Source organism: Grus americana, chromosome 1 (genome assembly GCF_028858705.1).
Source record: "Grus americana isolate bGruAme1 chromosome 1, bGruAme1.mat, whole genome shotgun sequence".
Classification (NCBI taxonomy): Eukaryota; Metazoa; Chordata; class Aves; order Gruiformes; family Gruidae; genus Grus; species Grus americana.
The window spans coordinates 216990116-217003196 of NC_072852.1; the positions used below are offsets into that span (position 1 = coordinate 216990116).

General features: G+C 46.3%; 1 long non-coding RNA gene across 1 annotated transcript; it reads left to right on the forward strand.

The window, feature by feature from the left end:
• Positions 1-275: 275 nt before the first annotated feature.
• Positions 276-11991, forward strand: LOC129201796 (uncharacterized). Its single transcript, XR_008575493.1, has 4 exons — positions 276-392; positions 720-803; positions 1134-1183; positions 11865-11991. It is a non-coding gene; the product is annotated as an uncharacterized LOC129201796 (long non-coding RNA).
• The last annotated feature ends 1090 nt before the right edge of the window (positions 11992-13081 follow it).

A 13081-nucleotide genomic window follows, 5' to 3' on the forward strand; every position in this document is an offset into this window, starting at 1 on the left:
TCCATCGGTCCCAAAACAATGAGGAAAAATGGATGAAAAATGAGAAATTGACCCTACCAACCTCCCTCAATTTGCATGGTCATAACCAAGAGTTGTCCCATGGGATTTGCCCATTTCTGGTTCTTTCTATCTTCAAAGGATTTTACCAACCGTAGCAAATCTTCCCGAGCCTTCTGGGGACATTAGAGCAGCAGCACCCATGTGCTTCATGCAGAGAAAAGCAGAGGCTGAGGAAATCCTCCCTTTCCCCCAGACTCCTGCAATCCTCCCTTGGAGTTTCAGCCCCTCACAGAGCACGGGATGACTTCTACTAGGGGAGCAGAGAAGATGATGCACGCCATCCTTGCACAGTAGCCTGGTGAGAAGGGACCACCTTTCTACAAGGCGGAGAGGTAAGTTAACCACTGCTGTATGGGTATTTAGGTTTCTCCAGGCTTAGCCATAACATGTTCTGGGCACCTCTGCTCTAGGAGAAGAGTTTTTGAGTTGTTTCCTTCAAAACTATCTTGCTCCAGTTGGTGGGTCCGTGCTCCATGTTATCTGCTGCTTGTCTCTTCCCTTAGCTGAAGAAAAGCTGATGCTTCTTAGAAACTGGGAGGATGCTTGTGGTCTTTCTAAGATGTAGGAAACGGCTCCGCAGGATTGCAAACTGGGAGATGTCAGTTTGGAGGCAACAGGCGTTGCCTTGATGTTAAGACCATGTACATATCCACATCCAGGGATTTGTCTCAGCGGGAGGAGAGGAGATGAGGACTGCACGTGGATGACGCCAACCATGCGGCTCTCACAGGAAAAGAGCAAAGGTATGGGCATGAGAGTGCAAGGATCCCGGACCCAAAATGTTGCAGCTGGAATTTCCTCCAGCTTGATCTGCCCCAGCCCATCCTTGGTCTAAGGTCCTGAGGTCTTGGACCAAATGGTTTCTTCTGATGAGGTGTTGGGAGCCAACCAAAGGGACTCAGGAGGGTCTCAGACCAAGCGAGTCTCCTTTCCAAGGATGGAGGTTGGAGGTCCGTCTCAGGGTGGGAGCATCACCATGAGAGCATCAGGGCTTTGCTTTCCTTTGCTATAGCAAATTTCACCATTCCTACCAGAGATTTTGCCTTTTTTTTTTTTTTTCTGTATTTTCACAGGTTTTCCCACTTGGCTAAGTCTGACTACAACTTCTATGACCAGCTTTAAGGTAGGATTGTGATGCTGACTCAAAATTTACCGTGATACTCTTTGGACCATGGGTGAGAAGCTCCTGCAACACAAATTAGTAATAACGATCTTAAATTTACCAGGACATCCAACAGACGCCTCAGATCTGCTGAAAATACTGATTTAGAAGCACTCACCTTTGAGAAAAGCTGCAATCAAACCCGTGCTTGCTAATTATGCCTTGTAAAAATAGTTTTGCGCCCTTTCACCCTGTCCCAGAGCTCTCTCCTGTGAACGCAGGGGAGCATCACTGTTGGTGGTCCGCAAGAAGGCACAAATGTTCTTGCCCTGAAGTGCTTCTGTCTATCAAAAGCTGAAGTTTTGGCTTCTTTACCCTACAGAAATAGCTGAAGGGAAATTTCAGGGGTTGTTACCAATGTTTCAGTTTGCTCTTTTAGAGCAAGTGTGCTTCACCGGCCACCAGTTTTACATGAATTAACAGTAAGCACTGATTATAGGTGAGGGTTATTTTAACAAGGAAAAGAGTTAAGTTCTCAGTTACAAAATTGGAAATGCAGCTGCAAAGAGAAAAACATAAAACCACTAGAACAAAGACCTGACATTTCTGCTACTGGAGTTTCTTCTTTGGCACTTGCTACTAAGACAGCAGAAGACCCTGCTTGACAGGGCTCTGCTGCTGAAATGTATTTGTCTCCAGGACTTTGGCTTTCATGTGTGCTTGGAGATTTTATATTGGCTCTTGAATTTCAAAGCATATCTCCAGAATCCATGCATGGTTGAAAATGCCTCTCCCTGATGAATGAAGAAGGATCTTGGAACAGAAATCCATCTTCTTCCTTCAGGAAGTCAGCTAACAAACCGTCCCTGGTGCACTCTGCAATTGTACAGCGGAAAGGGATTGTGGATGTCCTGCAGAAGGTTGTGGTTTCAATTGCTCCTGGCTCAGCCAATCTGAGCAATAACCTGAGCCTTCCCACGGTGTTAGAATAGCTTACACTTCATGTGCTATGAAAAGCACATCATTTCTGCCACATTTTTGATAATTCTGCAATTTCAGGGCTCTATGGAGAGATGACGTGTGATGGCTCAATGCACTAGAGGTGCCTCAGTTCCCCAAGATGTTAAATTTAGGGGGTTGCATCAGAGCCAAATATAAACCAACTCAGAATTAACAAAGTCTGCAGGGAAAAGTTACCAGCCTTGTTTCACAACTCACGCAGGTCCCAGCGGAGTCGTTCCACAGATGCACGTGGGCAATAGGCACCAGACAGACCCAACCTTGCAACCCTTTACTCACCCAGGGGCTCACATTGACTGCAGCAAGACTGTCTCTGCAAATGCTATCTGTGCACCCCAGAGCTGCAGGATCAGGCCAGGAAATGCAGTATAAGGGTGGTGCTTGTTGGTGGCACCTAAAAGCTGAAGGACAAAACCTGATCTGGTCACCTTAGGTTGTCTTTACTCTCTACAGAGCCTCTAAATGGCTCTTCATCTCATCCCATGGTGCTGGAGTGTCTAAGAAGGGTTTCTATGAATACGTATAGATATCGAGAGAGAAGGAAAAGGAAGGATATCAATCTAGGAAGAAACAGGCCAAACAAGTTGAAATTACTGATTATTTTAAAGCAAGTAAGCAGAATTGCTACATTCTTACTCAAAAATGAGAAGAAGTGATGGCCAGATTTGACAGATATTTAGTGCAAAACTTGTTCCCTTCCTCAGAAAGCGTAAATAACACAGGTAAAGCAAGACTCCTCTCCGTGTTAGCCCCATAGCTCAGCAGTCCCTGCGGCCTCGTCTCCTCCTTTGGTGGCCATCTCTGGTGGTCCCTATTTCCCCTCTCATTGTTTCTTAACCCGCCCGTCTAGTTGGCATCTGTACCCTTGTAGAAACACTTGCAATCCTGTTGTATCAGACCTCACTGTGTCCGGGATGTCCACATCCTTCAGCCAAGAACTGAGACGGGATGGATTTCACGTCTAGCTGAGAGCATGTGTGCAGCACAGAGGTCATTGCTGCCCCAGCACACGACACTGATGCTGCCAGGATGTGCTGCTGGTTCTCCCTTGCCAAACTTTATGGCTGGAGCAGCAGCAGGAGAGGTGGCACAGCAATAAAAAAAGGAAGAGTGTGGCCACTTGTATATCTCAGTCTGGATTTAGTCCCTTCAGGAGTCAGTAGAAAGGACTTTTCTGCTGAAAACGTTTCCTTCTCCACCACCAGATCTTTCCCTCTCCGCCCTGGCCATGGCTTCCTTCTCCCTCACAGTCAGAAAATGCTCTTCTTCATGGTAACCCCAAAAGGCCATGTTCCTCAGCCCAACTGAGGGCTTTCCACTGCTTCCCACTGCACCCCAGCAGACAGCTAGATGAGTATCCAGCCATAGGATGAACCATCTGGTCCAGTTCCCACAGGCAGTAGCTCTCTCCCGGGATTCCCAAACCTTTCTGGAAAGTCTTCAAGTACAAATACACATTATGAGTTTAAATACAGGGGCAACTGAGTGAGAGATGAAGGCCTGTGAGACAGAGAAGATCATAAAGCCTATGGATTTCCTGATATTTCCCAGATATTTGCTATATATATATCTATATATATATCTCCCTGATTTATATATATATCTCTTTGCTCTGATATGGGGATTTAAAATTTTACTTGGCTACTTCTCCTGTACTACTCATTATTTGGGTAGGATTTCAGGCTACCCATCTGAGGTCCTGTATATATGAAGAAGCTGTTTGCTCTTGCATGGATAAGAAAGAGGATAGATGAAAAAAAAGAAAAGCTGGAGAGGGGCTGGTGCCAAGGGCAGGGAGTGACAGGCCAAGGGGAATGGCCTGAAGCTGCAGGAGGGGAGATGGAGATGAGATGTGAGGCAGAAATCCTTCCCTGTGAGGGTGCTGAGGCCCTGGCCCAGGTTGCCCCGAGAAGCTGTGGCTGCCCCTGGCTCCCTGGCAGTGTTGAAGGCCAGGTTGGATGGGGCTTTGGGCAACCTGGTCTAGTGGAGGGTGTCCCTGCCCATGGCAGGGGGTTGGACCTAGATGGGCTTTGAGGTCCCTTCCAACACAAACCAGTCTGGGATTCTGGGATTCTATGACTCAAAACTGAAAATTTAAACTGATACAGTTGTGCAGGGGTTCCACATACTGCACTCAAATTCTAAAGGATTGTTTTGATGCTAGACCATCTCTGTTTAATTTCTCATACTACTCTTTGGAAGGCATTTAAGCTATTTTTTATAAAACCTACAAAAGTAAGGATGTTTCTATGTTCACATATTCCTGCATGGCCCAAGCAGCCAAGTGGTGATGGAATCTGGTGTATTTGCTTCAGTGTTTTGAAGGACATGGGAGTTTATGTAGGTTTTGGGTTAGCCTGATGGTCCATCAACCCATGACCTATCTCTACTTATGGCCAACAGTGGGTAATTACAAAACAGGGGAAGACTGGCGTTGCTGTAATTTTCTCTGCCAGCATGGGAGCAGGAAATGGGATTTCAGGTGCTGCATTTAGGAGTCCAGTGGACTTATTTTCCACAAATTTTTCTCATTCTTTTTGAACCTGCATGCTTTTGGCCACCCTAGCTTCTGCTGACAGCGGGTTCTGGAAGGGAAAACTAAGCAAAACTTTCTGTTTGCTCCAAAACTCTCTGCATAAAGATTGCTGTGGATGTTCCTCATTTTCTGGGCTCTAAGGAACAATTCCTTTGTCACCTTCTCATCTCCATTCACAGTTTCACAGACTGTTACTGCCATCCCGTCCGTCATCTCTTTCCCAGGTTAAGGACTCCTACTGTGTGCCTACTTGTACGGAAGAGGTTTCTAGCTCTGATTATCCTTTTTTGTCCTTCTCAGACCAGAACTTCACTCACTGCTTGAATATTAACTCACATCATGAGTTTACTCAGTGGTACAGAGATGCTTTCTTTTTCATTCTTTATTCCTTTCCTAATAATTCTTATCATCCTATTTGCTTTTTTTAGCTAGTGCTAAGCAAAGAGCCAACCTTTTCAGAGGACTACCCACATGGACTCCAAGTTCTCTTTCCCATGTGGTGAAACTACTTTAAAGTCCAGAGGCGTGAAAGTTTCTAACTTTGGAAATAAAATCACCTGTGAAGATGCAAGTTTTGAAAAATTCTTCTAAGGGAACTGGGCAAAAACATTCATGGGATTTACTGTTAAATACAAAGATGTCACCTGCTCAGGAAGACCCAGACTGCAAAATGCTGGGAGCTGGGGAAGTGTTATGGAGGATCTTCACATTGTGATCATCCTGCTCTTCCCAGGCATCTGCTGTTGGTCACCAATGGAGAAATGCTACTGAAGTAGATGGACCTTTGCTCTAGAAGCAATAAAACTATTCTATCTTCTTAACCTGTGGTTGGGAGGAGATTTGTGAGGGCAGAGTTGAAGCTGGAAATGCTCTGCATGTGCTGGAGAAGTAGCATTTGAGTCAATGTGGCCTACCCACAGCTCATCAATGAGAAAAAAAGATCTGGACCCCCAGACACTTTCTCTGTAGTATTCAGAGAACTGGAGTCAAGGACGTAAGTTTTAAAGCCTGAAGACAGAGCCAAAACCTAGTGCAAGAGCTGGAGAAATGAAGACAGCAGTAAGTCCTCAAAGCCACCTGCCTTCACCTCCCACACTGAGGGCCTGGATTCTGGACCTCAGTCCAGAAATAAACTTTTAATCTTCATTGAAAGCTTTGTTTTGGTAAAGAGGCCTCCTACTGCCTCACTTTCTTTTGTATTGACCAGTGCAGAGCAGTAGAGGTAACAAAACCCAGTAAAGGGGAAAAACCATTGGACACTGGTGTCAGTAAGAAGGAAGAGGTATTGATCACTTCCTAGCAGGTCATGCTAAAGCTGGCCTCACGAAAGATCTGCCGAAGCCTATTAGCTAAGTCACATCCTGGGGGAAATCCTCTTAGAGCAGGGGAGGTGAGAATGCAGATGATATTACCGTTCCCAGCACTGCAATCATCGAGAAATAGGGATGGGAAAGGATATTAAGAGGTCAGTAGGGCCATGCCCCTTATCTCAAGGGAGGATCAAGTCCATCCATGTCATTTGTCACCAGGCAGACATGGTGTTAACGTGCTCTTAAAGACTCTCTATGATGAAGATGCCACAACCTCTCCAGCCAATCTATTCCTAACCCAAATCTTCCCGGCTGAAATTAGGCCCATTGCTTTTTCTCCCATCCAGTATGTGCATGAAGACAAGGTTATTCCCTTCTCTGTATCTGTCTTCTATTATGTCTCTTCTCAATCCACGCTTCTGCAGACTATACCCTGTTAATTTGTTCAGCTGGATTCAGCAAAACCTCCATAATCATCTATATTAGTATGGGCGCTTGTGTGTGCATATATATATGTGTGTGCATTTATCTATATTTTGATGATCATATCGACCTCTGGAGTTGGAGAACATGGGGTTATCAGGACTGCCATGAGTCTGAAAGTGCTTCCAACAGAAAAGAGCTGTTGGAGGTTGGCCTGTGAGAGGAGTATTTCCCCTCTTCCCTTTTATACTCCAAAGCTGTTGGTCTGTTCTTGGGAATCCCCAAAACACTGGTTCATTTTCGGCCAAGAAATTTCTCATGCGGCAGATCACTGAAAAGAACTGCAACATGAAGTGCAGATGGCATATTTGGGAAGTGATCAGGAAAGGATCATGAGAGCGCACAGGGTACTTTTCTGCTTCTTTCTTTCATACGTGTTTGTGAGCCAAATCATAGAATTATATAATCACAGAAGGGTTTGGGTTGGAAGACACCATAAAGCCCATCTAGGTCCACCCCCCTGCCATGGGCAGGGACACCCTCCACTAGCCCAGCTTGCCCAAAGCCCCATCCAACCTGGCCTTCAACACTGCCAGGGAGCCAGGGGCAGCCACAGCTTCTCGGGGCAACCTGTGCCAGGGCCTCAGCACCCTCACAGGGAAGAATTTCTGCCTCACATCTCATCTCCATCTCCCCTCCTGCAGCTTCAGGCCATTCCCCTTGGCCTGTCACTCCCTGCCCTTGTCACCAGCCCCTCTCCAGCTTTCCTGGAGCCCCTTTGGGGACTGGAAGGGGCTCTAAGGTCTCCCCGCAGCCTTCTCTTCTCCAGGCTGAACAAGCCCAACTCTCTCAGCCTGTCTCCATAGCAGAGGTGCTCCAGCCCTTTGATCATCTCCGTGACCTCCTCTGGACTCACTCCAACTATCCATCCCAAGCATCACTTGGAGCAGCCCTTAGGTTGCTCTGATTTCCATCCCGTTCTCTCAAGCTCTCTTCCAGGGCTGGGAAACTGGAAAACAGCTGAAGCACAGGCTGCTCCAGCTATGAGTGCTTTCCATCTCAGGGCATAGCCTACCACAAGTACAGAAGCCTCATTATTCACCAAATTACCATAAATTATCCTCCATCCTGGCTACTTTGGAGTCACAGTGACTCACATTTAGTCAGTAATATATAATGTGCAGCCCCTCTGTTTTCTAGTGGGATGGTCTCTGTGCTTGGAGGATTTGTAGTGCAATGGCTAATTGCTTCAAGGCCTATGCCAGGAGCATCCTCTGGATTTGTCTGTAGAGGAGATGTGGTGAGTTAACCCAAAATTTCCAGGGCTGAACAAGCCCTGAGTGCAGACACCGCTCTATTGTGCTTTTATGTAAGAAGCTCATTTTGCTCTGAAGAGGTGATTTCTTAATGTCTTGGGGCTGGATGGCCACCTGCCTCAATGGTTAGAGCCCCATAGCCAAGATCTGAAGCAGGACTCAAGCTGAGACTGGAAATGGGATTCTAAACCAGGAGCAAACCAACAGCAGTGACAAAACAAGGCAGAAAAATGAGCCAGGAGAGGACACCACGCCCTGAAGCACCAAAGTGACCCAGGGAGAACATCAGACTGCACTTGTTACCCACCAGGCTGGGACAAAGTGCTCTACAGATTCCCTGCCTCCAACCCTGCCTCTGTGGGCATGTCCTCAAAGTGGTCTAGTGCAACTTGGCCAGAAAAGCTGTCCCCATGTGAGGAGCAAAGATGTTCTCAGAGGACAGCGCTGCTCCCATGGGAGAAGGGGATTTGCTGATTCTGTTCTAACCAGCTTTACACCCAGGAACTTTTTATAGGACTTACATATATGCCTGGGTTCACATATAAAATAATCCATGTTTGGCTGTGTTCCTACAGAGGCCCCTTCTTGCTGATACAATGATGATTTGAAGATAGAGCGAAAGTGAGTGTTGTGCACGTCAATCTTAAAGGCCGGTACAGGTGGTGGGATGGCTCCTCTGATTCGATCAGCTCCTGCTGTCATTAGGGGTTACTCATCACTTCCACAGACAAACACTCAAGATGTTCCTGGTATTGGCCATGGGTAATTAATAGCTTGAGGAGCTGGAGATGCTGGTGTGACTGTTGCTGGGACACACCATCACTTACTTGAGTGGCTGGAAGACAAAACTTCTGTCTCTCACATGGTTTCTCCCTGTAAGAGGATAAGATCCAGAGACCCAGAGGACCTGGAAAAGTGTTAATCCCACCCCTCTCGTTTATTTGTCAGGGCTTTGCAGTTTGGGTACCCCTGCATCCTGCAAATCGTTTGGCAATGATGGGAGCCAGGCTGTCCGGCTGCCACCAGGATGAGACCTTAAAACAGCAGTTGGGCAGGAGCAGCATCAAGCAGATGATGTTTAAAAGGACGCAATGGTGGTTGCAAAAGGTGGTTGAAATGGGTCAGGTATCTGCCCCCAATCTTGTCTTTGGGGCTTAACTATAAGGAGAAAGGCAGCGCCGTGGTTAAGACCCCAGGACACAGGAGGGGGGATTCAGGTCTCAGCTTTACCACAGACTTCCTGCGACCTGCAGCAGAGCAGTTGGGTCTAGATGCACCAGGGATTTGGGCCACAGGGTCACGCTGCTTCGTTCTCTCTGGCCCTGTGACACTCATGGTCTCAGGTTGACAGCAGTCCAGCATCAACAGAGGGGCTGAAGGAGCTCCTGCTCCACCTCCCCGGGGATTATGGATCGTATTTACATGTAAAGTGCTTGGCAGTTCTTGGAAGCAAGGCACACCATGGGATTTGTAGGTAATGTCATGGGACTGATATAAAATGCAGCATGGAAAAACCTGTAACCCACCTCATTCCCTCATCTGAAGGACACGCTCTGACTCCAGCAAGTGAGCACATAGTGATACCAAGTCTCCCAAGTCAAGATTTTGGGTTGCTGATGAGAAAAATGAGGTGCTTTTAGCCTTGCTAGGAGATCCCACTGTGTGACAGCTTAAAGGATCTCCTTTTCAGAAGGTAGAAGCTAAGCACTTTGTAAACACCGCTGAAAATCCTGACCTTACGGCATCCCCTTCATGGAAGAATCCTATCGCGGTGTTTACGTGCTCTTGGCAATGCAGTGCTGTTCTCCCAGTTCAAAGTACTCCGTGATGTGGAGGTGAATTCCTCCGGCATCCACACATACCCTTGGCCATGAATCATTTGTTTGCAATAAGAGACCAAGTTCTGTCCTTGCTGACGGTGGTGAAGATAAAAGCACTGCTTGCTTGTGTTTGTTGCCTTTCAGTTTCAGGTGATCAGAACAGGTCAGTAACCCAGAAAACTGTCTTCCTCAAGAATTAAGCATGCATTCTTTTCTGTGGATTTTTTTTCCTGTGCATATGTTTTTTCCTGTGCATGCACAATTTTCTATGTATGCATGATTTTCTGTGCATGCGTGCTTTTCTGCACATGCATTTTCCGCAAGCATTTCATAAATCCAAGTGATTTCAAATAATTTCCGTAGTGTTTTCTATATGTAATTTTCAGCGCACCTTGAGTTGCTCATTGAAAACATGTTTGGGCTGCTTTTTTCTTGACCTGATGTGATCTAATAAAACATTAATCCACTTAGCTCGCAGGTATTATTTTGTACCCCAACATCCAAAATGCTCGTCTATGACTACCTGAACTTTTTTTTTTTTTTTACAGAACTTTCCCTTCCTGATAAGCGCACACTGCATTTTGAAGGTTTTATGCTGTCTGAAGCACATGAGACCCCCCCACGCCCCAGAGATGTGGTGGCTTAGCACATTGCTAGCACAGAGTTAACGGCTTAGCATCTCTGAGTGCGCTGGGGATGGGACATGGGCAGAATTAAGAGTAAGCACAAGCCTGAAAAATATTATATATCCAGTATTTCTTAAAATCCAACATAAACTCTCCTGCCTCGTGCAGCACATTGGTCATTGCAGCTTATTTCTCCGCTGGTCATTTTTTATTACCTGCATAAGGCGGTCTGCCAAAATCCTGTATCAGACGGTCCCTCCCAGAAAGGCTGTGTCCAGAGGTGAGCTCAGGTGATGGGAGATGTGGAAAAGCAGCTCACTGGGTTCAAATCAGACAGAACTGAAAGATTACCAAAAAAAGTGTCCATATTCCTAGGGATACCTGTGGGTTTAGTTGGTTTTTTGAATGTTTTAAATGATTTTGAAAGCAAAGTGATGGGTTTCAGATGCATTTGCAATTTTATTTCCTTTCTTGAAAAGGAAAAGGCTCTGTTGGGTGAGGGTGGGATGTTTAACATACCACATTTTGGGTCTTTATTGAATTAAAAGCAGGAAATCTTTCCCTGAGCAGAAAACCACACATTTTTCTAGTTATTTGCCGCAACAGCAAGCAACCGTTTAACCCCGTTCCCAGGGCAGTAAAATAATTTTGCAGGACTACAGCTACAGAAGGGCAAAAAAAGCATTTTGCTTGGCTTTCCCCCTCTTGGGGAATTAGTCCGTATTTTGTATTCATCAGTTGTCAGAGGTTTTCTTCTGAGCCTCATGATCTGAACCTGCTAAGTAAGGCAAATCCAGATTAGAGCCTCTCACAACAGAAATACTGGAGAGATCATCAGGGAAGCGGTCAGAGGAAGAGACAGGCAGGAGAGGAATACAGAATCACTGAACTTTTATTTTTTACTGTGTTTTCTAATTTGGAATTTCCACAGAAGTCCTAAAAAAGCTGAAATTTGAAATTTCTGCCAGAGAGGCAATGAATTTATCACTTCTCCTTGGGCTTGTTTCTTAAATCAAAGCCAGTCACAGAAATAGGGAATGGACATGCTGGAAGGAAACATGCTGTGGCGTTTTAACTTTAAAAAATCCTTGTTTGGGGGCAACAGCTTGGATGTCCCCCAGTCCTAGCATTTTTGCCTCCAACTGAGCCAGTCCTGAGCTGCAGAGTCCAAACCCAACGTAGTTTGGTTTGACTGGCTGATCCAGGCACTCCTCTTTTCTCAAGGATGCCTTGTGTTGCATCGAAGGAGTTTTAATCCTCCAGACAGCTCTGCGCAAGGCTGAAATAGCACAAAAGCTTCTCTTCTTACGGCGTTTTGCTCAGAGCCAGCTCTGGCCTTTCGAGAAGATGAGACCTCTCATCACACTGAGCCCCCTGAATAGCCCAGGCACTGACCTTTCCTGGGTTATATAGGTCCCTGGGGGATCGAGGACATGTTCCAGTCTGTGAGATAAAGCTGACCTCAAAGGAAGCCAATTATATATAGCCAACGCACTCCTCTGACCCCTCTTCTCCAGCACTGCGGTCTTCCTTTGCGTTCGGGTCTTGAACTGCACCATCAGCCTTCAGACAGCTCCAGCATCCTCCTCCCCATTTCTCCGTGGGATTTTTTTTCCCTGACAACTCATTTTCTGCCTTTTCTCTCTTCCAGGATGGCATCACTGGTCAGGAAGGTGATGGACCATCCCACCTCCCAAGTAGGTGCATCTTTGTCATTGGAGGCATCACTGCGTCAGGTCCCCAAAGGGGAAGGCTGAGGCCTCTATGGACAACTGGGGAGCACACCTTCTAATGTGACTCCTCCACTAGGTCACAGCAAAGTCATGTCATAGAATTATACAATTGTTTTGGTTGGAAAAGACCTTTAAGGTCATCAAGTCCAACCATTAACCTAGCACTGCTAAGCCCACCACTAAACCACATCCTTAGGCACCACATCTACACATCTTTTAAATACCTTCAGGGATGGTGACACTCCTACAGACCCAACACCTCTCGTCTGTATGAACACTTGCCATCCTTCTCCACGCCATGGACTGGACCTTGCATCCTGCTCCCTTCCCATTTCCTACATCCCCACAATATCACCACATCCAACCACCCGACATCTCCCCAAATCCTCTCCCTCACGCGCTATTGTTTTCCACCCCAACAGCAGCACTTTTGCTCCTTTTCCCATTGCATCAAGATCTCAGCTCCTTGTCCTCACCCCTGGAGACCTCCCCCATCCCTACAGCACCTGTACCATGTCCCTGGGGACATCCCCATCCCTCCCCTCCAGCACTGATCCGCATCGGAATGTTTGCAGAAGGTCATGGTGATGTTCCTGGGATCTGCTGGTGGCATGGCAAATAGCAGAGAAGGCAGAGGAAAGCATAGAAAAAAACAACTGGAGTTATGGTAAAGCTTGGATTCTGATGGACACCAAAAGAAAAAGGTGGGGTAGAATTATTTTTATTTTCCTGGTGCATAAACCTTCCTCCTGCTTAGGCACCTCTGTCCTTAATTGAGGACAAAAGAAAAAGTCTATTAATAGAAAGCAAGCAAGAAATCATAGCAGGTGACCTGCTTTATTTGACTGGATATTGTGTGGGATTACAGGAGTGTTTAGAAATGTCAACAAGGACTCTGTCAAATTCTTCCCTGTTGCTGCTTGTTTTCTGGGAATAGCGGGGATTTGCAGTGGGTCACTCAGATTAATGGTGGAGTAATTCAATCAGGGCAGGAGGAAAGGGAAAAGAAAACAAAACACAATGATGGCCCTGGTGTTGTCAGTTTAGAAACAGTTCTGCGTGTTTTCCTTGTTAAACGCAATTCTTGCAGCTGCAGTAGCAAAATTCCTGGGTGCAATGAAGTGCACGTGCTCTG